At 43.9% G+C, this 26,204-nt stretch overlaps 1 protein-coding gene and 1 pseudogene across 1 annotated transcript in view; one reads left to right on the top strand and one right to left on the bottom strand.

Moving 5' to 3' along the window:
• Positions 1-26,204, bottom strand: part of LOC126416622 (uncharacterized) — a 580,403-nt gene that overhangs the window by 105,437 nt on the left and 448,762 nt on the right. The window lies entirely within an intron of this gene.
• On the top strand, positions 7,335-7,452 carry LOC126417330 (5S ribosomal RNA; annotated as a pseudogene).

Raw genomic sequence — 26,204 nt, forward strand, 5'->3', positions numbered from 1 at the left:
TGACGTGGATCATTGTGGATTTATTCTTTTAAACAAACTTCGTTAAACCCTGAGAGTCTTCCTTAACGTGAAGATCCTCCTTAAAACGAGAAAACCAATTTCTTGCCGCGCTCTGCGCTATAGCGTTATCGGTATACACGGCGAAAAGGTTTCTGGCTGCCTCCTCTGCTGTCATTCAAACAGAAGACTATGTCGGAAATATTCCGATTTCTCCATTCGCCATTCAAATTTCTAGCGTGCACACCTCCACTACCGAGCGAGGTGGCGCAGTGGTTAAACACTGGACTCGCATTCGGGAGGACGACGGTTCACTCCCGCGTCCGGCCATCCTGATTTAGGTTTTCCGTGATTTCCCTAAATCGCTCCAGGCAAATGCCGGGATGGTTCCTTTCAAAGGGCACGGCCGACTTCCTTCCCCCCCTTTCCCTAATCCGATGAGACCGATGACCTCGCTGTCTGGTCTCCTTCCCCAAAACAACCCAACCCAACACCTCCACTCACTATCTCCATATGACAATATGGCAATACGTTAACTCAAATAGCTGCAGTAAACTACAGATAAAAAATACTATCGGTAAATAAACAACCGGAATACCGACACAGAAACAAAATCGCTAAGATCTGATGCACCAACTAAACGAATTTCCAATACACTCATACCATGCGGCTGTATCTACAACGTTTACTGTAATTAAAACTTTAGCCACTTCTCGCAGTGGTTTGAGATTCCAACAGCTACGTTTCTGCGTCGATGACAGCCTATATTAATTACGTTACTAAACACATTATTAAATTGGACTCATGCTTTCATTGTATTTCCTTAATGTGGTTAGTGGTTGAGTTCTGCTTTCGCACGTCTCTAAATGGTATCTGGGATATTACTTCTTGCATAGTTTAGATGCAGTCATCCTTGGGGTCACGATATGATATAAACCTTTCCGAAATATCCCCCTCCCCCCCTAGAAACCGTAGATGGTAAAACAGGTGTGCAAATGACGGAGATGGAAATGAATTCATTGCGTCTGTTCCCACGATTTCCTTCCGTCCCTCCCTGCCTTTGTTCTGTCTCTCGTCTATTGCATCTGTGATAGATCAAAACATGGTTTAATATCATCTGTGAAGAGGGATTTCTGCGTTATTATGTAGGTGTAGCTATTTCTTATGAATTTTGAGATTGGCAGAACTCTGCTCAAGGATCTGGCTTTAACGTTTTCTAGTTTCTTGCAGTCTTTCACCGTAGGAGAAGTTCATACTTGTTGAATTCCATATGTGGCTGCTGGAATAACTTTGAGCTTGAACAGCAGGATATTTTGTAGTTTAAGGACGTCGTGAATGGCTTTCGCTGCAACTGTGGCTCGCTCTTGTATGCGCAGAGGGAGAGAGAGAGAGAGATTCCAGTAGTCTATAGCGTTACTCCCGAGTGTTTAAAGCTGCATAAAAATACTAAATTAGCAGAGTGAATTTTTCACTCTGCAGTGTAGTGTGAGCTGATACGAAACTTCGTTTCAGATTAAAACTGTATGCCAGACAGGGACATAACCGGGACATTGCCTTTCGCGGGGTAAGTGCTCTACCGATTTTTTTCTCGTTAATTTCGCTATGGTCCTCGTCATTGGGTCTGGGTGTAAGTGCCGGCAGCCGACTTATCTACGCAAGTACGACTCACGACTGGTCCTCACAGCTACACTTCCGCCAGTATCTCATTTGTACCTTCCAAACCTTACAGAACTCTCCTGCGAAACTTGCAGGACTAGCACTCCTGGAAGAAAGTACATTGCGGTGACATGGCTTTACCAGATCCTTGGGGATGTTTCCACAATTTATTCCTTCGTGACTACAGACTCAATACTTTATTCCTGAAGAACGTCGCCTTTATGCATTTAGGGATTCGTGTCGGAATTAGAATACCAATTAGGTGACTGTTCCTCACACTTCCAGCGATAATACAACAATGCAAGAGAAAACTACAGTACAGTGCACTCTGGCATGTTATTAGTCAGAATAAGAATAAAATGTTATTTGCACTCGTAGGCTATGATAGCCAACGGTGGTAACGAAATTACCAAGACTGGTGTATGTACTTATTTCATGAAACGCTCCGTATAAATTATGAATTTAGTTCAAAACATTTGCTTAGTCAGATGTTTTGACGCTATGGTCTCCCCTCCATTTGCCGGTGAAAGCTTATTAATACAATATTTTTCCGGTTGGTAAAATTCAGTTCGCTTGATGCATATTCGCGATAAATACAAATATGGGACAGGTGTAACGGAATAGGAAACGAGTTCACTGAACTTGTTATGAATGCTGTGACGTGGCGGAGCACTCATACACTATATGATCAAAAGTATCCGGACACCTGGCTGAAAATGACTTACAAGTTCGTAGCGCCCTCCGTCAGTAATGCTGGAATTCAGTGTGGTCTTGATCAATCCTTAACCCTAATCACGGCTATCACTCAATACGTTCAATCAGGTGCTGGAAGGTTTCTTGGGGATTGGCAGCCCATTCTTCACACAGTGTTGCACTGAGGAGAGGCATCGACTTCGGTCGGTGAGACCTGGCACAAATTCGGCGTTCCAAAACATCCCAAAGGTGTTCTATAGGATTCAGGTCAACACTGTGTGGAGGAAAGGCTATTACAGGGATGTTATTGTCGTGTAACCACTCCGCCACAAGCCGAGCATTATGAGCAGGTGCTCGATCGTGTTGGAAGATGCAATCCCCGTCCCCGAATTGCTCTTCAGCATTGGGAAGCAAAAAGGTGCTTAAAATATCAATGTAGGCCTGTGCTGTGATAGTACCACGGAAAACAACAAGGGGTACAAGCCCATTCCATGAAAAGCACGATCACACCATGACACCACCGCCTCCGAATTTTACTGTTGGCACTACACACGCTGCCGGATGACGTTCACTAGGCAATCTCCATACCCACACCCTGCCATTGCATCGTCACATTGTATACCGCGATTCGTCACTCCACACAACGTTTTTCCACTGTTCAGTCGTCCAATGTTTACGTTCCTTACACCAAGCGAGTCGTCGTATGGCATTTACCGGCGTGATGTGCGGCTTATGAGCAGCCGCTCGACCATGAAATCCAAGTTTTTTCAACTCTTGCCTAACTGTCATAGGACTTGCAGTGGATCCTGATGCAGTTTGGAATTCCTGTGTGATGGTCTGGATAGATGTCTGCTGTCTGCGGTCACTGTCATTCAACAGACGAGATCGACATGTACGCTTTCGTGCTGTACGTGTCCCTTCACTGCCACATCGGAAACAGTGGACCTAGGGATGTTTAGGAGCGTGGAAATCTCGAATACAGACGTATGACACAAGTGACACCGAATCACCAGACCACATTCGAAGTCCGTCAGTTCTGCGGAGCGCCCCATTCTGCTCTCTCACAATGTTTAATGACTACTGAGGTCGCTGATATGAGAGTACCTGGCAGTAGGTGGCAGCACAATGCACCTAACATGCAAAACGTATGTTTTGGTGGTTGGCCGGATACTTTTGATCACTTTCTAATCAGTCTCGTTGAGTGATGAGTGCAATATTAACTGTTTCCCATCTAAAGTGCTAGTATCGTAAGTTTATTTGGAAGCTGTGATAAATACCCTGAATTCTTCACGTCGTTCTCCATGAAGGCTGAATTGAATTCAATCCGTCCATTAGACTTCTCGCTTATCGAGTGATGGGGCGGCACTGGATAGGAATTCCGACGAAAGCGGAGGCAGCGCCTCTCGAGAAGGCATGCGCCTTGTAAGCGGCGATCGAGGCATTCCAGGCGAGGAAATTACTGGAAGAATTCGGGGTAATTGACAAACTTCCCTGCACAGGGCGACGCGCGGCTCGGGAGGATTTATCTGAGTGGCAGACACGCAGATTTCGCATGGACACGCAAAGGCTTCTGTCGCGATAAACCTTAGGAGGCTTCGCGGAAACATTTTCGACGATTTTTATTTAAGTCGACTTCCCATTTAACACACCCCCTTCCCCCCTCTCCCGCGCCGGCCGAAGTGGCCGTGCGGTTAAAGGCGCTGCAGTCTGGAACCGCGAGACCGCTACGGGCGCAGGTTCGAATCCTGCCTCGGGCATGGATGTTTGTGATGTCCATAGGTTAGTTAGGTTTAACTAGTTCTAAGTTCTAGGGGACTAATGACCTCAGCAGTTGAGTCCCATAGTGCTCAGAGCCATTTGAACCATTTGAACCCTCTCCCGCCATAAACCATGGACCTGGCCGTCGGTGGGGAGACTTCTTTGCTTCAGCGATACAGACAGCCGTACCGTAGGTGCTATCACAACGGAGGGGCGTCTGTTGAGAGGCCACACAAACGTGTGGTTCTTGAAGAGGGACAGCAAATGGTTCAAATGGCTCTGAGCACTATGGGACTCAACTGCTGAGGTCATTAGTCCCCTAGAACTTAGAACTAGTTAAACCTAACTAACCTAAGGACATCACAAACATCCATGCCCGAGGCAGGATTCGAACCTGCGACCGTAGCGGTCTTGCGGTTCCAGACTGCAGCGCCTTTAACCGCACGGCCACTTCGGCCGGCAAGAGGGACAGCAGCCTTTTGAGTAGATGCAGGGGTACGGATGACTGACTGACCTGGTCATGTAATATCAACAAAAAAGGCCTTGTTGTGCTGGAACTGCGAACGGCTGAAAGCAATGGGAAACTACGGCCGTAATTTATTCCGAGGACATGCATCTCTGGTTAAATGATGATGGCGTCTTCTTGGGTAAAATGTTCCGCAGATCCCCATTCGGATCTCCGGGCGGGGACTATTCAGTAGAATGCCGTCATCAGGAGAAACAAGTCTGGCGTTCTATGGATCGGAGCGTGGAATGATAGATACCCTAATCGGGCAGGTAGGTTAGAGTTAGACATAGTGGGGATCAGTGAAGTTCTGTGGTAGGAGGAACAGGACTAACGGTCAGGTGAAAACATTATCGTAGCAAAGAAGGACACGAAGCACACGTCTGTCACAGTAGTACAAGTGTTTATGCCAACTAGGTCTGCAGATAATGAAGAGATTGAAGAAATGTATGATGAAATAAAAGAAATTATTAAGATAGTTAAAGGAGATGAATATTTGATTGAAACAGGGAACTGGATTTGGATAGTACGAAAGCGAATGCTAGGTGAATAGGGGGAAAAGGAATGAATGAGGAAGCGGCCTGGTAATATTTTACTCGGAGCATAATTTAATCATTGATAGCACTTTGTTTAAGAATCATGGAAGAAGACTGTACACGTGGAAGAGACGTGGAGACACTGGAAGGTTTCAGACTCTTTATATAATGGAAAGACAGAGGTTTAGGAAGCAGGTTTTAAATTGTAAGACATTTCAAGGGGCAGATGTGGACTCTGACCACAATTTATTGGTTATGGACTGTAGATTAAAACTGACGAAATTAAGCAGGTGGGACCTGGATAAGTTGAAAGGAGAAAATTTAAAAATTCTGTAAATGAAGCAGGCGAAAGGGAGACTGACACAAAGTACAAAATTGCTAAGCAAGAGTAGCTAGAAGAAAAATACAATTATTTAGAAACATATTTCAGTAGGGGAAAGATAGCTAACACCTATGGGAAAAGAGAAACAGCTGTATGAAAACAAAGAGCTCAGATGGTAAACCAGCCCTGAGCAAGTTGAAAGTGTAAGGAGTACATACATGGTCTATACAAGGCAAATGAAATTGAAAGAGATATTATAGAAAGTTAAGTGGAAGTAGCTGAAGGTGAGATGGGACATCTAATAGTGCGAGAAGAATTTGATAAAACTCTCAAAGATTAAAGTCGAAAAAGGCTGCAAGAATAGACGATATTCCGCCAGACTTACTGATAGTCTTGGGACAGCCAACCATTACAAAACTCTATCATCTGCTGCGCAAGATGGATGAGAAAAGCGAAATACCCTCAGAGTTCAAGAGGAATATAATAATTCCAGTTCCAAAGAAAGAGGTGCCGACAGGTGCGAAAATTGCCGAACTATCAGTTTAATAAGTCATGATTGCAAAATATTAAAGCGAATACTTTACAGAAAAATGGAAAAACTGGTAGAAGCCGACCTCGAGGACATCCGTTAGGATTCCAGAGAAATGTAGGAACACACGAGGCAATCCTGAGCCTACGAGTTACCTTATAGTTTAAAATACCGAGAACGAAAGGCTACTTGCAATTTGTACAGAAATCAGGCGACAGAGGAGTCGAGGGGTGCGAAAAGTAGGCAGTGGTTGAAAAGGAAGGGAGATAGTGTTGGAGCCTATCCCCGACATGTACACGGAACAAACAACAAGGAAACCAAAGCAAAATTGGGAGTAGGAATTAAAATTCAGGGAGAAGATATAAAACTTTGAGGTTAGCCGATGACATTCTACTTCTATCAGAGACAGCAAAGGACTTCGAAGAGCATTTGAATGGAACAGACAGTGTCTTGAAAGGAGGAGATAAGATGACCATCAACAAAAGCAAAGAAATTATAATGGATTGTAGTCAAATTAAATCGGGTGATGTTAAGCGAATCAAATTAGGAAATGAGACACAAAAAGTAATAGATTAGTTCTGCTATTTGGACAGAAATGGTTCAAATGGCTCTGGGCACTTTGGGACTTAACTTCTGAGGTCATCAGTCCCCTAGAACTTAGAACTACTTAAACGTAACTAACCTAACGACATCACACACATCCATGCCCGAGGCAGGATTCGAACCTGCGACCGTAGCGGTAGTGCGGTTCCAGACTGTAGCGGCTAGAACCGCTCAGCCACCTCAGCCGGCTTGGACAGAAAAATAACTGAAGATGCCCGAAGTAGGGAGGATACAAAATGTAGACTGGAAATAATAAGAATACCATTTTTGAAGAAGAGAAATTTTTTAACATCGAATATAGATGTTAGGAAGTCTTTTCTGAAGATATTTGTCTGGAGTGTAGGCACATATGGAATTGAAAAGTGGACGATAAATAGTTAGACAAAAGGAGAATAGAAGCTTTTGAAATGTGGTGCTAGAGGAGAACGCTGATGATTGGGTGGATTCATCACGTGACTAATGAGGAAGTATTGGAGGGAAGTGTGGGAGGGGGGGGTGGTAATAGTCATAGAGGGAGCTCAAAAGATGATTATAGTAAGTATATTCAGAAAGATGTAGGTCGCAGTAGTTATTCGGAGCTGAAGAAGCTGGCATCATGGAGAGCTGCAGCAAACCGCTCTTCGGACTGAAGACCACAACAACAAATATTTAACGATTGCCATAGAGACTCGTCCTACCACAAAAACACTTCTTTACGTAGGATTCATTATTTAGCAAGACTCTATGCACCTTATTGGCAACGGCCTTGCCGCAGTGGATACACCGGTTCCCGTCAGACCACCGAAGTTAAGCTCTGTCGGGCGTGGCCGGCACTTGGAGGGGTGACCATCCGGACCACCATGCGCTGTTGCCATTTTTCGGGGTGCACTCAGCCTCGTGATGCCAATTGAGGAGCTACTCGACCGAACAGTAGCGGCTCCGGTCAAAGAAAACCATCATAACGACCGGGAGAGCAGTGTGCTGACCCCACGCCCCTCCTATCCGCATCCTCAGCTGAGGATGACACGGCGGTCGGATGGTCCCGGTGGGCGACTTTTGGCGTGAAGATGGATTGCTATGCACCTTATTTACTTTGTAGCATAGGGGACAAAGGAAATAACTCCATTTTACGTGCGTCGAACTGAGGCGACTGAAAGTTGAAAGGTAGCTGACTGCTTCTCTGCAAACATTTATAGCAGCAGTATTGAAATGTGACAGTACTACTGCTTTTCAGTTTCTGATTTGCTATTATTGAAAGAATACCAGTACAGAGCCAGGCCAAATAGTTTGTTCACAGTGAGCGTTTAGAGAGAAAACAGAAATTTCACGTGATGGCTTCCATTGCATTTTTTTCACGATTTACGTACGAGCCTATCTCAGCAACAACGCCTGTAATCACTTCGCTCAGCTGTGGTCACCAAATATTTAACGAAGATAGTGACAGATACTGCTCTGCAGAATTTTATGGAGGTCGTGCTTCCGCCAGATATGAATTTCATGGAAATCGTCCCAAAATGTATCGTGGTTCCGTAAAATGTTAATGTTGTCTGTAACATCAGAAAATCAGTAGATTACTTATCATGAGGTCAAGGCATCATTAAGCGTATTCAACACTGCAATACATTTGATTTTGCATCAGCATTTAGCCATGAAAAAGGCAGAATCTGCATAGTTGCCCCGAAACAGGAAGAATGGGCTCGAGTCAACTGGTGTAAGGTAATTCTCAAACAGTTCTAGTGAGAAAGCACAAAATCCGTAAACAATATCCTAGCATGACTCGCAAGTGCTCGAAATTAGGCAAAAGAAACGAAAGCGCAGCATCATTCTGCACAATCACAATGACAGTTGTCGCCAAGAACTCCAAATACTAGTCTATTAGACTGAGGAAATATATGATTAATAGTGTGGCGGAATGGGGCTGGAATCTGGGAGCTTTGCCTTTCACGGACAAGTGCTCTACAGACTTTTATACCGAGTCCTTTGGTGAACCGAAATTAGATCAATTACATAGGTTTACAGATGATGATATAGGGTGACAATTATTGAGCCATATGAAAAAAAACGTAAATTAGTTACGAACTACGGCATGCACACACTTTATTCAACATGCAAGCGTCACCACAGATTTTCGGATTTAGATTATGACATGGTCGATATGCCTGCCATCAATGGCGATGATATGGCGCAGACGAATAGCGATATTCTGTATGACCCGCTGAAGCGTCGGAACATCGATGCTGTCGATGACCTTCTGGGGTTATTGCTGTACATCTCATCTTTAATATAGCCCCACAAAAAGGAGTCGCATGCATTCGGGTCCAGAGAATATGGCGGCCAATCAGGCCCACGTTATTGGCCTCCGCGTAACCCAGAACCAGAATGCGGCCCCTAAGTGCTCCTACAGGACATCCAACACTCTCCTGCTTATATGGGACCGAGCTCCGTCTTGCATGAACCACATCAGTGTCACTTTGGATAATAGGGATGAAATCATCTTCCGAAACCTTCACGTACCGTTTGGTAGCCACCGTGCCATTAGGGAATATCACACCGATCACCGTAACAGTTACCGTTGAGGGTGAAGAGACTTTTTTACCACGAAATGCGGTTTCTCAGTCCCCCAAATGCGCCAGTTTTGCTAATTGATGAATCCATCCAAATGAAAGTGGGCTTCGTCGCTCAACCAATCCACGTGGAGCGTATACTAATTTCCATGGCGCCCGCGGCCAACGGTGATATTTGAACGTCCCAATTTAAACCGTTCAGAAGTTATGACGATTTCATTTCATATAGTTCAATAATTGTTACCCTGGATATAACTTAAGCATTACCAGTACACCACCTCAAATTATTAACTCCAAACAAATAATTCATAATAATAACAATAATAATAATAACAATAATAATAATAAACCCCGTGGAGGCCCGGGAAAAGAATAGGCCTCCGGTATGTTCTGCCAGTCGTAAAAGGCGACGAAAAGAACAAACCACTAATAGGGCTAACCCCCCTTTTAGTGTGATTACTTGGTTCAGGACAGAACTAAAGAAGCCTCGGACAAGCGCCGTCATGGTCGGGGACGACGCTTGAACCCTATGCCCGCCCACAATGGTAGCGACACTACTAGCCACACGGAAAATGATTTAAATCCAAATAGAGGTGTTTTGCAGGATATGCTTCCTGCAACCACCCTAGAAGGAAAACAAAGACAGAGGATGAGATGGTCAGATGAAGTCAATCGACACCTCATGTTCTGTTATTACCAAGCAACAAACCTAGGAACCAACACAACTGGATACAGATCACAAGTATACACAACATTTACTACCAGATACCCAGAATTAAAATTTTTAACAGAACAACGTCTAGCTGATCAGATTCGTGTAGTAATAAAAAATAACAGGATACCCCAGTCAGAATTAGAAAACATCAAACAACAAGTACAACAAATACTGGAACAAAATAATGTGCAATTAGAAGAAGAAGAAAATACAGTAATGGACTCAAACATCCCAGAGCAAACAAACAAAGAACACGCATCAATTAAACAATCAGAGGAAAAAGAAATCTTAAGACGGTCACAAGCACAAATAGAACATGAAGTGACACACATGTTAGATATAGAAGAAAAATTTCAGTTGACATATATAGAATACAAAGACACAAATACAGACATTAGACCATTCTTGCATAGACCACCAAATAGCCCATAAGTCGAAACAACAATAAAAACTATCAACACAATCATACACAACAAAATAAATGAATACACAACTATGGAAGAGTTACAATTACTGGTTTATGTAGGAGCACTCACTACACTAAATATACACACTAGACAGAGATCAGAACGAACCAACACACAGAAGAAACCCACAACACCAGCATGGAAACACAGGCTACAGATCAGAATAGAAAAACTGAGAAAAGACATCGGACAGCTAACACAATTTATAAGAAATGAAATATCAGACAAAAAAGGAAAAAGGTTAGGTAAAATCTCACAACAAGAAGCAATAGAGCAGTTGGACGAAAAGAAGCAGAAATTACAAGCTTTGGCCAAACGACTTAGAAGATACAAAAAAAGTGAAAATAGAAGGAAACAAAACCAAACATTCAACACCAACCAAAAGAAATTTTACCAAACAATAGATAACACACACATAAAAATACACAATCCACCAAACATAACAGACATGGAACACTTCTGGAGCAGCATATGGTCAAACCCGGTACAACATAACAGGCATGCACGGTGGATACAAGCAGAAACAGACACATACAAGATGATACCACAAATGCCTGAAGTGATAATTTTGCAACATGAAGTCACCCAAGCAATTAATTCTACTCACAATTGGAAAGCCCCTGGAAAAGATAAAATAGCAAATTTCTGGCTGAAGAAGTTCACCTCAACACATTCACATCTAACTAAATTATTTAACAGTTACATTGCAGACCCATACACATTCCCTGATACACTTACACATGGAATAACGTATCTGAAACCTAAAGATCAAGCAGACACAGCAAACCCAGCAAAATATCGCCCCATAACATGCCTACCAACAATATACAAAATATTAACTTCAGTCATTACACAGAAATTAATGACACATACAACACAGAACAAAATTATCAATGAAGAACAAAAAGGCTGTTGCAAAGGAGCACGAGGATGTAAAGAGCAACTGATAATAGATACAGAGGTGACATATCAAGCTAAAACTAAACAAAGGTCACTACAATACGCATACATTGATTACCAAAAAGCTTTTGATAGTGTACCCCACTCATGGTTACTACAAATATTGGAAATATACAAAGTAGATCCTAAATTGATACAGTTCCTAAACATAGTAATGAAAAATTGGAAAACCACACTTAATATCCACACAAATTCAAATAATATCACATCACAGCCAATACAGATTAAGCGTGGAATATACCAAGGAGACTCATTAAGTCCTATGTGGTTCTGCCTTGCCCTGAACCCACTATCCAACATGCTAAATAATACAAATTATGGATACAATATTACTGGAACATACCCACACAAAATCACACATTTGCTATACATGGGTGATCTAAAACTACTGGCAGCAACAAATCAACAACTCAACCAATTACTAAAGATAACAGAAGTATTCGGCAATGATATAAATATGGCTTTTGGAACAGACAAATGTAAGAAAAATAGCATAGTCAAGGGAAAACACACTAAACAAGAAGATTACATACTAGATAACCACAGCGACTGCATAGAAGCGATGGAAAAAACAGATGCCTATAAATATCTAGGATACAGACAAAAAATAGGAATAGATAATACAAATATTAAAGAAGAACTAAAAGAAAAATATAGACAAAGACTAACAAAAATACTGAAAACAGAATTGACAGCAAGAAACAAGACAAAAGCTGTAAATACTTACGCCATACCAATATTGACCTACTCATTTGGAGTAGTGAAATGGAGTAACACAGACCTAGAAGCACTCAATACACTTACACGATCACAATGCCACAAATATAGAATACATCACATACATTCAGCAACAGAAAGATTCACATTAAGCAGAAAGGAAGGAGGAAGGGGATTTATCGACATAAAAAACCTACATTATGGACAGGTAGACAATTTAAGAAAATTCTTTCTAGAACGAGCAGAAACTAGCAAAATACACAAAGCAATCACCCACATAAATACATCGGCTACACCACTACAATTTCATAACCACCTCTACAACCCTTTAGATCACATAACATCAACAGATACAAAGAAAGTAAATTGGAAAAAGAAAACACTACATGGCAAGCACCCGTATCATCTAACACAGCCACACATCGATCAAGACGCATCCATCACATGGCTAAGAAGAGGCAATATATACAGTGAGACGGAAGGATTCATGATTGCAATACAGGATCAAACAATAAACACCAGATATTACAGCAAGCATATTATTAAAGATCCCAGTACCACAACAGATAAATGCAGACTTTGCAAACAACAAATAGAAACAGTAGATCACATCACAAGCGGATGTACAATACTAGCAAATACAGAATACCCCAGAAGACATGACAATGTAGCAAAAATAATACATCAACAACTTGCCATACAACATAAACTAATAAAACAACACGTTCCCACATACAAGTATGTACCACAAAATGTACTGGAGAATGATGAATACAAATTATACTGGAACAGAACCATTATAACAGATAAAACAACACCACATAACAAACCTGACATCATACTCACCAATAAAAAGAAGAAATTAACACAACTAATTGAAATATCCATACCCAATACAGCAAATATACAGAAGAAAACAGGTGAAGAAATTGAAAAATACATCCAACTGGCTGAGGAAGTCAAGGACATGTGGCATCAGGATAAAGTTGACATTATACCAATTATACTTTCAACTACAGGAGTCATACCACGCAATATCCACCAGTACATCAATGCAATACAGCTACATCCAAACTTATATATACAACTTCAGAAATCCGTAATTATTGATACATGTTCAATTACCCGAAAGTTCTTAAACGCAATGTAACATATACCGTACAGTTAAAAGGAAGTGACGCTTGATCAAGGTCCGCGTCACTTTCATTCCGAACCAGACCTAAGGTCTGAGAAAGGAAAGATAATAACAATAATATTGATATTGATATTAATATGATGATAAAAAGTCTGACTATAATACTCAAAATTTTGTATCCTGGCCAACATAGTCTTTTAAGCAACATAAAATGATCTAGTTCTCCTCAGAGAACGTTTTAGTGAGGTTATACAGTATTTGACTTCCATTGGATGTAAATTAGAGGAATTAAAACGCAGAATGGCGGAAATCCAAGCACCACTCACGAGCACCACTCAAGACCCTCCCTGACAGCTTCATTTCCGTCAGTACCTCAACTCTCGCCTTCCCAAGTTCACAGATGTTCCGTTGCATACCATCTGCAACTAGGCATTCTTGTAATATAAATAATGTGGAGCTGTAGCTTAGCGACAGCCTGGGAGATTGTTTCCTGAACGAGTTTTCCTGAACGCGTTTTCACGAGTTTACACCGATTTGGTTCCTGAAAGGCATGCAGGAGAGCTTCTGTCAAGTTTGGGAAGCCGGAGATAAGGCAATTGTGGAAGTGAAGCCGGTCATGAGTAGCGTTTTGAAAACTCAATTAGTCTGCCTTCCGGCAGTGCTACGGTACGGACAAGTGACTGTATTCGGCAGAGAGAGGGAGCTAGCCGGTGTTTGTGTTTAATGCGGCAGTAGCCGAGTGCCGTCGTTTACCTAACGATACAGAAAGGAATACAACTACCGCAAATCGACATTGCGTTTCACTTTTCGCCCCGATTTTGACTGTCCCAAGGCACCCGATGTCAAACGCCTCTTACACGACAAAGCGAAGATATCGCTGAACGGCACCATCGGGGTCCATCTTTCCACAGTCAGTATTAATGTACATGTGAAAATGATTGACGACGTCGCATGCGACAAAATTATACGAGAGTCCCCACTGTGGACTACGCCTCTGTCCGGCAACGTAGGACTCGTGACTATTGACCATGTCTGCCTCGGCGTCAGAATAATCAGTGTTCTAAATACTTTTAGAACTCCCTACTGACATTGTGATCGAGGCCCTCTGACCGTACGGTGCAGTCAAAGAACACGCTGCAGAAAAATGGGTCTTATTCAGGACATATCTTGTCCTGAACAGTGTTCGGCAAGTTCGCTTCGAACTTCGGAGCCAAGTACCCTCCTACCTCCGAATCTGAGGTTGCAGGGTCATAATTTTGTACGATCGTCAACCACACACTTATTCTGGTTGATGGAAAAAGGGCCATCTACGGTTAGAAGGCGTTCAACGACTTGCTGCACAGCTTCCTCTTGGACATGCCACCCCATCCACCAGGACAAACCTGTGGGTGGCGTATGTGGCGGCACTCACTGCGATGACGACAACTCCATGCCCGTTGCATGGCCGCCTCGATCAGCGCTGTAAGTCTCCTACCGTAGTTGTAATCACTAGTAACGGGGAGGCCACCATACGCCGCTTCCCCAATTCACAACGGAAGGAATGACTTCACCCCATGACCGCTCGAAGCATTAATCGTGCCTATGGCGGCCTTCTAATCGGGAAGTCGCACTTCGTTGCTGTTCTCGTATGCGGAAAGACACGTTCATAAACAACGATCACCAGCCGGGAACACACCACGATGTCAACCGACGGCGACAGCGACGGAAAGCATTGCACAACGGTTACCTTGGCATCACTGAATACTATGGATACTCCCCGTCGGATGCGTGGCTTGAAACTAGTTTCTTCGCATTCTTCAAAAGATCCTCTTCCCTTGACCATATGGATAAAGTACAGTTCGCAGACATTGGTGCGTGGGAGCACGATGTCGAGGACGAGCAGGCACCTCAACCAGAGATGCTGCTACTATCCTGTACAGATACCCAAGAGAACTTCTATTCAAACTAAGGGATGAGTGGTGCTGACGTCCGTGCACACTACCTTCCACCGCTTCTGACGATGGCAGACGCGCTCCGAACACGCCACACATACAAATTCGCAGTGCTCAATAACAATGTGGTCAGCAACACAGCGAAGTTGCAACTCCTTCGGGACATGCTCAGGCCCTCAGAAGTTGACGTTGCCAGTCTATAAAAGGTGTGTCTTGCTACCATTCCTACCATTTCCTGATTCTTCAGTCGGCAATGCAGTGTGGCCCTCTATGCCTTGGGAGGTATTCTGGTCACAATGTGGTTGTTCTCCTGTCCAGACAGGGTATGGCTCTCACACTACTTAATACCTGGGTCATCAATTTATACGCCCCATCTGGATCGACACATCGACGTCAACGAACTACGTTCCAGGCAAAAGAAATAGCACCATTATTTGCGGGGTCATATGACCGTTACGTCGTAGGAGGCGATTTCAACTGTGTCCTCCATCCGAAAGACCAGACTCCTGGTTATTCCACATGACCAGCCATACGTACATTGGTGGATGAGTTTCATATCATTGATGCATGGGAGATCACACTCGGTGACCCAATAGACAAGCCTTTCAGCTGGCCGACTCGATCGGATTTATGTTGTGTGAGTGTGTCCTCCGCAGAAATATGGCCTCTCACCTTTTCCTACTATTGCGTTTTCATCTGCTCTTTACTCCTGCTGCCGAAACCCGTTTGGTGTGGTCAAGGTCCTTAGAAGATCAATACCTCTTCTCTTCATGACCCAATTTGACAATAACGCATCGCTGCTACGTGGACATCCTACGAGCAACGTCTTCCTTGAAACCCATCGACGCTACAGTGATGGATGACCAGCTACAAAGAGGGAGTTTGTCCACTGTGGCAGAGATGCAGCGCCGTGGCAATGGGATACTACGCACTTATATTACATCGTCTTACACGAACTTGATGTCCTCCAACTATCGACAGATATCAATCGCGAACGTCAACATGTCAAAGTCAAACTTCTGCCCCTTCAACGCAACAAACGTAGAGGCGTGATATTGAGGTCTCACTGTCAACACACCACTGAAAAGGATCCTCCATCCATGCTTTATGTCACATCCGACCTCTGTCGCTGCCGACGTTCCCTCGTCTCCGTCCTTACAACTCAGACTAAAAACCATGTCAACACTCGAGCAGCGGTCGTCTCAGTCTTCGCTGATCACTACCAACGTTTCTACGATGAAGAACAGACGGAAACAGTGATTTGCGACGATATTCTCCAGCTCCTCACCCTTACCCTTAACAACATGGAGGACGCATCCTTGGTAATAGCGACCACAGCAGACGAGGTGGTGGAAGCGATCTCCAAACATGCGCCGAACAAATCCCCTGGCCCCGACGGCCTCCCGGTTGAATTTTGTCGGATCTTCAGTGCGTCGATGCTTCCACGTTGAAACGAGATGTTCCTGGAGTTGTTCAATTGTTCCTTCCCCACACCACAAGACTTTGTCAACGGCAAGGCCCAAACCGACAGCTGGAACGCACATCACCAAGTTCCAGCCCCTCACATTACTCAACATAGGTTATAAAATCTATGGACGTCTTTTGGTGGCATACGTGTATGCAGTGTTACCTGCAGTACTTTCACCAAAACAAACATCGCGAGGTTGTGGTGTCAGCTTCAAACGGCCACAAGGTGACTGCAGGACCTTACTGAACTGGCTACGTCCTTCCGCCTCCAAGTGGCACCGGTGTCGACAGATTTCTGCAGCGCCAACGATCGATCCACCACCAATTTCTCCTCTTGTAGGCGGTAAGCATGGTGTTCACCCCACCGATCATAGAAGACATTCGCAAGTTAATTTGCAATGCCACGTCCATGCAGGAGGTGAACGGACAATTGGTTGGACCAATCCCTGTCTGACGTTCAGTCAGGCAGGGATGCCCTCTGTCCACTATGTTGTACACGATCGACCTCGAGCCTCTCATCCAAGGCCTCTTACCTTGTCTTACAGTACTTACACTGTGCAGGCAAATGTTCTGCTGCCAGGCCTATGGGGCCGACCTCCTGCTTCTTGCACTCTCACCCACAAAAATGCACAATGCGATAGCATGGATCCAACACATGTGCAGTCATTGGGTAGTCCCCACAACTTTACCAAATCCATAATAATGAAAACTGGACGTGGACTACAAGACGAGGGACTACTATCGTTGCCCACTCCGACAACGCTCCGTTACCTGAATATCTACTTTACTGGCTTCACCCAGTGTACTGCAGCTAAAACATATGGTCGATTGCTGCAGTTCATCTCTTACCACATATGCCATAACCTGCTGCACATCCCGAAACCACTAAGAGAGTAACTTACGTCAACACACACGTGGCGCGTAAGTTGGCCCATACTGCCCCATCTAACATTCAACTCGGGACGTCAACTCCAACAGGTCCTTGGATACTTTGTTTCAGCTGGCACCATCTTGAAAATTCTATTCGAAACCCTCACCCTGCCTGATACAAAGCTGGCCTCAGTCTTGTCCATGTTCGGGCAAGAGCCACTGCACTGTGTATACACACCATGTTGGGACATCATCGGGAACCTTCACTATCCCTTCGCAATGTATCTTGAAAATCCTCATGATGGACTCACCTGCCAAACCAGTCATCGTGGCGCATATTGCTCCAGCGTTATCTGACATTTCCACCTATTTCGTCTAACTGAATTATGTTCCAGACGCTATTCCAACAACCCGCCCAACGAGGCCGAAGGATTTTCCTAAGCTGTTGCTGATGGACACACCCCCACAACGCGTTGGTGGCACAACGCCCCTATGTTCAATAGTCGACGATGTGGAAGACTGTCGACGCACCTTTCCTTCTGTCTGACATCAAGACGTCTTGGTACCACATTGCCAAAGATAAGTTTCCCCGAAACCAACGACTACACTGTATTGGGCAGGCTCCATCGCCACTATATAGAAATTGTCTTTGAGAGGACACTGACGAACACCAACTTACATGCACTTCGAGTCCTCCCTCGGGCATCGGTGTGTGTGTTTGTCCTTAGGATAATTTAGGTTAGGTAGTGTGTAAGCTTAGGGACTGATGACCTTAGCGTTTAAGTCCCATAAGATTTCACGCACATATTGGCCTGCTACCTCCGCACGCCGCCAGCAATGGTCAACCCAAATCTTCTGTTCTTCTGTTTCTCCTACAGACTTCTCATTTTCCCCCATCTAAGCACCCCGTTTTACGTTGTTCAGAGATCAAGCAATCGCCTACCTTTTCCATGACCACCCCACTCCACGTTCGATTTTTGGTGCCATATATTGGAACCTCGAACGTTTCCCGACATATCGCCGTAACTTTGCCAACTATTCGTAGCGTGATCAAGAACAATTCTCCCCCTTCCCCTCTAGTTGGAGAGTACCAAACATCTTGCGTTTTGGCAGGTGTGCTATGTATATCATTCTCCAATGGTGCGGCACATCAACATGTTCACGCTGCCGACTTGAATGTGTGCAGGGGAAATCGCACGTCAGAATGGTTATTTCTTTATATACCTTTCCCTGAATTTAAATTTTAGTTCCTTTGTTTGTCTGCCCGTGATGTTGTGGGCTCACCATATGCCCCCCCCCCCCCATTCCTAGTAACGGTCTGATAAGCTGGCCAACTATTGCCTCGATGATATATATTTTTTCAAAAAGACACAGAAAAATTAACTAAAGTAAATATAATAAAAACGGGGGAGGGTGTGGTGTGGACGTTGCCGCCAGGCCTCGGCCTGCACCCCTTGCCACCTTCGTACTCCTGTCCTCCCGGTCACGTCTCATTTTTTGAGGTCAGGTAGAAGAAAGTTGGTAGAGCACTTGCCAGCGATAACGAACGGTCCGAGGTTTGAGCCCTTGTCCGGCCCACAGTTTCAATCTGACAGCAAGTTTCAAATCAGGACGTAATAAGCAGCAGAGATAAAACTCATTCCGGAAATATACTTACTGTGTCATTGCCCGTATTGCCTTACAACTGTTCTCTTTTCCATATGTGAAATAGAAAAAAACTTGGATAATGTGTTTCATTGCGCAAGGAGCAGATGAATCCTTCGGAAACTGTGCTTTTGCTGTACTAACACTAGGTTGGAAAAAATGCTTCCACTGGTTCCATCTCATGCACAAGTTTATAAAATATACAGTCACGGTTTTTGTAAAAACGTAGGAGATGGCCCTCGAGTGCATCTCAAATTTTATTTTTTAGACTGAATTCACCATCATCATTACATATTTTTCTATCATTTGTCTAGCATAGATAGTCTCTATCTTCCTGCACACATTTTTCTTACCGTTCTCTGAGTCATGTAATTCCCCTCCCGTAACTGTACATTCCGGCTACCCGAAGACACTGGCATACAGCTTCCTTAATGTCCTCCCTCCCCCCCCCCCCCCCCTCTCTCTCTCACTGTTTTTCTTCCTTGCTTGGTGTTGCCCTCACAGATGTTCTTGCACGTAAGGAAAAAGACAGTAGTTCGAAGTTGCTAACTCGGGACTGTAGAGTGAGTGTGTAAGAATTCTCCAACCATCTGTCCAAATTTATTCCACAGTGATGTAAGCAGTGTGAAGCCACGCGCTGTCCAATCACTGCTAGGTGATTGCTCGTGGCATTGAGGCTACAAATCACGATGATGCACTAAGTGGGGGCAACATTTGTATCCATCCGGGTTGAAAAACGTTAACCGGAATGCTACTCTCTGCATCCCAGACGACGCCGACCATAAGTTTCTAAATCTGTATCTAAATACATACTCCGCAAGCCATTATACAGAGCATGGCCGAGGGTACCTTGGATCACTACTATTCGATTTCTTTCCTATTCCACTAGTAAATGAAGCAAGGGAAGAAGGACTGCCTATTTGATTCCATTTAAACCCAAATTTTTCTTCAAATGACCGTTCTCTAAACGTACTCAAACGTATTTCACGGAAGGAACTTTGCCTTCTTTCCTGTGTAGCCTTTATGACTTCACGGAACATTTCCGTAACACTCCCGTGTTTATGGATCCAGCCGGTAACATAGTCAGAGCACGCCTCTGAATCGCTTCTAAGTCTTCCTTTAATCCGGCCTGGTGGGCATCCCAAACACTCGAACAGTACTCGAGAATATGTTACACTAGTGTTACTCACGTAATCGTCTTTGTATATGAGCTAAGTTTCCTAGAGTTCTCGCAGTAAACCGGAGTCGGCCATTCGCCTTCCCCATTAGCGCCTTTACGTGCTCCTTCCGTTCCATATCGCTTTCCAACCTTACACCTAGATACTTAATCGACATGACTGTATCAAGTAAGACACCATCTACACTGTGTTCAAGTGTTAAATTACTGAATTTCTCACTCATCTGAATTTAAAGCGAGATACCATTGATCAGACCAAATAGAAATACTTTCTCAGTCATCCTGTATCCTCCAACAGTCATTCAATGACGCCTATTTCACGGACACTGCAGCATCATCAGTACACGTGCATATCCTTTCGCCAGATCATTTGTGTGTATAGAGAACAAGAGGGATCTTAAGACACTTCCCTGGGACACTCCTGTCGATTTCCTTGTCGCTGATGAACAGTCGCTGTCGATGAAAACGTACTGGATTCTATTATTTAAGAAGTCTTCGAGTCACTCACATATCTGAGAACCTATTCCGAATGCTCGGACCTTCGTTAACTGTCTGCAGTGGGGAACTGTATCAAACTCATTCCGGTTATCTGGGAGTAATCGATCTGCTTGCTGCCTGTTATAAATGGTCCGCAGGATATAATGCGAGGAAGGAGGAAGCTGAGCTTCGCACAAGCGGTGCTTTCTAAATCCGTCCTGATTTGTGGACATAATCTTGTGTCAAGAATTTTATGAAATTAGAACATTCAAGATTTCTTCAGCAAAGTGATGTTTGAGAAAATGGTCTGTGATTTTGCCAGGGTCACCCTTGCTTTTTTCCTGACACATTGCACTGCCCTTCCTTGCTATCTTGTTAGTTAATCGAAATGGCACTTCGCGTACTCCGGCGTTTACTTACTGATCCCACAGCCCGTCGCAATACTCATAAGATATCGCCTACTTCATTTCGGAATATCTGAACCTTGTTTTCGATGTTGGTTCTTCTCTTAACTTCGTGGCTTTTGGTCAACAAATATGCGACACACATCGCATAACTTTTCAGTAACTCAGGCTTTATGTCACTATCTGCGATAATCACGAGAAAAGAAGAAAGACATCGGCGTCGTTTTCCACCACGCCAGTCGGATCCTACATTTTGTATGAGTACAGTCAAAGGTAATGCTCATACCGTTATTGGGGGCTGTCTTGTGTCAGAGCTAGTCTGACAACTCAATCAGTACCTCGTCTCCTACCTTCCAAACTTTACAGAAGCTCTCCTGCGAAACTTGCAAAAAAATGGTTCAAATGGCTCTGAGCACTATGGGACTTAACATCTATGGTCATCAGTCCCCTAGAACTTAGAACTACTTAAACCTAACTAACCTAAGGACATCACACACAACACCCAGCCATCACGAGGCAGAGAAAATCCCTGACCCCGCCGGGAATCGAACCCGGGAACCCGGGCGTGGGAAGCGAGAACGCTACCGCACGACCACGAGATGCGGGCACGAAACTTGCAGAACTAGGACGTCCGAAAGAAAGGATATTGCGGAGACATGGCTTGGCCACAGCCTGGGATTTGTTTCTAGAATTAAATTTTCACTCTACAGCGGAGTGTGTGCAGATATGAAACTTCCTGGCAGATTAAAACTGTGTGCCGGACCGAGACCCGAACTCGCGACCTTTGCCTTTCACAGGCAAGTGCTCTACCAACTGAGCTACCCAAGCACGACGCACGCCCCGTCCTCACAGCTTTAATTCCACCAGTACCTCGTCTCCTGCCTTCCAAACTTTGCAGAAGCTCTCCTGCGAACCTTGCAGAAGTAGCACTCCTGAAAGAAAGGATATTGCGGAGACATGGCTTAGCCACAGCCTGGGGGTTGTTTCTAGAATGAAATTTTCACTCTACAGCGGAGTGTGCGCTGATATGAAACTTCCTGGCACACAGTTTTAATCTGCTAGTAAGTTTCATTTCAGCGCACACTCCACTGTAGAGTGAAAATTTCATTCTGGAACTCAGTCAGCCCTATTGCGTCACAAATTTTTGTATAGTCAACATTATTCCTGAAACTTACTGCCAGGTTAGAACTGTCTGGCGCACGGGGACTCGAAATCGAAAATTTGCATTCCAGGGCGGCATTCGAGTCTCGGCTCTGGATACGACTTTAAACTGTCACTAAGTTTCGAAAGAGCGCTTTACTTCGCTACGGAGTGAAATATTCATTCTGGAAACAATATTCCTGCCTCGACCCAGGAAGAGACTACACCGACCAACCTAATTCTGATATTATCCGAGCAATACATTGTAATAACATTTCAAATTCATACCGTACCAGAGTGAATAATTAACAGGGACACCTATGCAAGCATCAGGTCCCTGCGTTGCACCTGATGTACATGGAACAGGTAACTCCAAAAATACAGTTTGGGTTACTTGTAATATCTCTGAGCCGTGGCGCCATTAAGATAGTAGACTGTTCTGTCTGGCTCCACTAGCTCAAGAGTAGTGTCGACTATCCCTCTTGCCAATATCTGTGTGTAAGAGTTGGTATCCGTGGGTTGTGTCCTTAGAAGCTCTTTGCTTGCCGATATATATACGGGTACGCTGGCCCGAGAGAGAAGGCTTCAAGTTTGGGGATTGGCGGTAGCGTCAGGACAAGAGGCGGTCACGAGGTCCGAGCGGCCGAAGCCAAGAGCTACACAAGGAGGGCCTGAGCAGAAGAAAGATACCGGAGTACTTTACAGGGTCAGCGTCGACTACGAGCAGCAAACTGATATCCCATCGGTTGTTGGCAACATTCATGTCGGACGATCGCTCGTGGCCTGCTCCCTTCTACCTGCCTGTCACCGGCACCTCTTAGTAACCACCGGGGATCCATGGAGCTGCTTGCTGATAAAGGGGAGTAACATTCTGTAATCCTCCTTGTGATTGGTGTCATTGTCTGCCCGGCCTCTTAATTATTTTCTGGTTTTTACTAGACCCTTAGAGTATTACTATATTGCCTTTCGTTATAATTTCTTGGTTTGTACCCGACCTTAAGAGTTTTACTCGGTCAGCTCTGTGGTCGTAAATATAGACCGTAGTGTTATACTGGACACTAGTTGTCGTTTGGAAATTTGTTCTGATATTATAGTGCCCTTCCTTTCTAGTTTATACCTGATCATTAATGTTTTAATGAATCAGCACAAAAATGGTTCAAATGGCTCTGAGCACTATGGAACTTAGCATCTGAGGTCATCAGTCCCTTGACTTAGAACTACATACACGTAATTAACTTAAGGACATCACACACATCCTTGCCCGAGGCAGGATTAGAACCTGCTGCGACCGTAGCGGTCGGGCGGTTCCGGATTGAAGCGCCTAGAACCGCTCGGCCACAGCGGCCGGCAATGAATCAGCTCCTGATCGGAAATATACTCGGAACAATTGTACCAAGGTACAGGTTGCCGTTAAACAAACAGCGGTCTTGCGGTTAGACGTAGATGATAGACGGTTCTATTTATTGATTGTACTTGGATTTGAGATAATCTTAATTACCTGTTGCACTACGCTGAGCGTTCCTGTCATTGAAAGACCGGGTGATTATTGGCGTATTTTTAACAGGATCTTATGGTTCTGCTGAGTGAGTTATCTTGTAATAAGTGCTCATATTTAATATTTTAAAACGTTCCTTCAGACCGGCCTTTATAACTGAGAAGCAGTTTAACTTTTAACATATTAACAGCCAACTGTCACCAGGGCTTTAGTCAGAATAAGATTGTCAAAAGGGGCGGGTTGGGATCCAGTTGCACCTTGGTTTCTGATTGAAATGAAAAGGTTGCTAGCTTTGAACCAAGCTTTATCATTGTTATAACTGTTTCTTCATTTGTTTAACCTTTAAGCGTAGGTGCGCGTCTTAATCCCGAACCTTTCGACATACAATTTCCAATTTAAAAAAACTCGTGATCTGTTTGAGTAATTGAAGCACTCTTATCATCAATATCACTTATATTTTTTCATTCCTTGCCGAAGGGCTATGAATAAGAGAAACAGTGTCGAGCGCGGTACTAAGCACCGCGGTTTCACACGATAACGGGCGGGCTGCAAGCCCGGTCATTTGTAATTATTGCTGTGTTGTTCTCGTTTTGATTCCTCTTGCAAAACCTTATTCATTTCATGAATTGGTTAATTGTAAAGAAAACAAATTTATGATTAGATATTGTTAAATAAACAGGCTGTTTGAAAAGAAAGTTACTTTGTTGGGTCCTCCCTTCCACGTTTTTCTTAATACCAGTAAATACCATGCCTCAATCTCAACAAACTTGAAGCTCTTGTATAAGGGATTACTTCTCCGTTCTAAACTTTCTTACGTCTTTACACATACAGAATCACGTTAATTTTGTTTTCGACAACGTACCAGACTTTCGCAACAAGTATTACTTACTATTTTAGAGTGACCAAAAAATGTTTTTGGCCCACTTACCATTAAAATCATTTGCTTGTCTTCGTTCCTGAGAAATGCAACGTATCCCATTCCCTCTTAGATGTACTCCACTTGCGATTAATTATGTAAGTATCGTCCAGTTTTGGGCCCCATCCGTAGTAATTACAAGTACTGTAGTAGGAAACCACATAGCACTTTGGTCATAAACGGTGCTGAACAGTAATAATAAACCATAAATGAACGCATGTCATAACATTCATCCGACGGGAATGACGCAACATCTTTCACGCTTTTCTAGAACATAGAACATATATTTGCCAGTCACATCTGGAACAATAGACGCAGAATCCAAAATGTCTGTGGTACTTAACAGTAATTTGTGCTTTATCAGTACGAACAGCTCTAGTACAAGGTTGTGAACACCCCCTCCAATATCCCTGCAATACTTGAAGTAATGAAACCAAGGCCTACCAAAGTATATGAACTAAACACATAATAAAAAATTCTTATAGCCATTACAAGGGAACATTACCTAAATAAGCTAGGAATATTATTTATTACGTTTCAGTATCTACCAGCAACCGTGAGTGCAAAAAATTTCTACATGTATCGGGAGTTTGACCTCCGACGCTAATGCTTTATACATTAGTCTTAAGCATATTGTACATGCTTCTGGTAGGAATACAGTGGTTGGAGAAACGGTGGAAAGACCGCGAGAAATGGATGCATGTACATAACTGCGGACGCTAGACAATCTTGGAAGCAGCCATGTTGCATTTGACCACAATTTCCTCACTATGCTGAAAGTGTCCGACGCGGTCAGAACAGAGTGCGTGTAGTAGCGTGCGCTTTATGTCGGAGCTAAGTGAATTCGAACGTGGGTGAAACGTTGGTGCCCGTATGGTGGGTGCCTTCGTAACCAAAGTAGCCGAAGTGTTTGTTGTTCAATGAACCTATCGAAGACTTATATCGCATACGGGTCAAGCGGAAAAACATCATCCACTAAATCAAAACGCAGACGAAAGTGTGTCTCGAATAATCGTGTCGGACGTTCATTGGAAAAGTTCGTGACTAAAAATAAGACGACGACAGCTGCAAAAGTCACTACATAATTAAATTTCGCACTCGCGAAGTCTGCCAGCACCAAAACAACAGGAAAGGAGTTCCAGAAGCACGGAACTGCCGAGCGAGCTGGAATTCTGAAGGCTCTGATCAGTGATGCAAATGTCCGTAATAGGGACACGTGGTGCTCAAACCATAAAACCTATTCTACTTAGCAATGGCAAAATGTCATTTTGATGAATGAATCATTTCACACTGTTACCAACTTTCGGTCGGATGTACAAAGAAGAGCCAAAGAAATTGCTACACCTGCCTAATATCGTGTAGGGCCTCCGCGAACACGTCGTGGTATGGACTCGAGAAACGTCTGAAGTAGTGCTGGAGGTAACTGACACCATGAATGCCGCAGGGCTGTCAATAAGAGTACGAGGGGGTGGAGATCTCTTCTGAACATCAAGTTGCAAAGCACGCGAGATATGATCAATAATGTTCCTGTCTGGAGATTTGGTGGC

Source organism: Schistocerca serialis, chromosome 8 (assembly GCF_023864345.2).
Source record: "Schistocerca serialis cubense isolate TAMUIC-IGC-003099 chromosome 8, iqSchSeri2.2, whole genome shotgun sequence".
NCBI lineage: Eukaryota > Metazoa > Arthropoda > Insecta > Orthoptera > Acrididae > Schistocerca > Schistocerca serialis.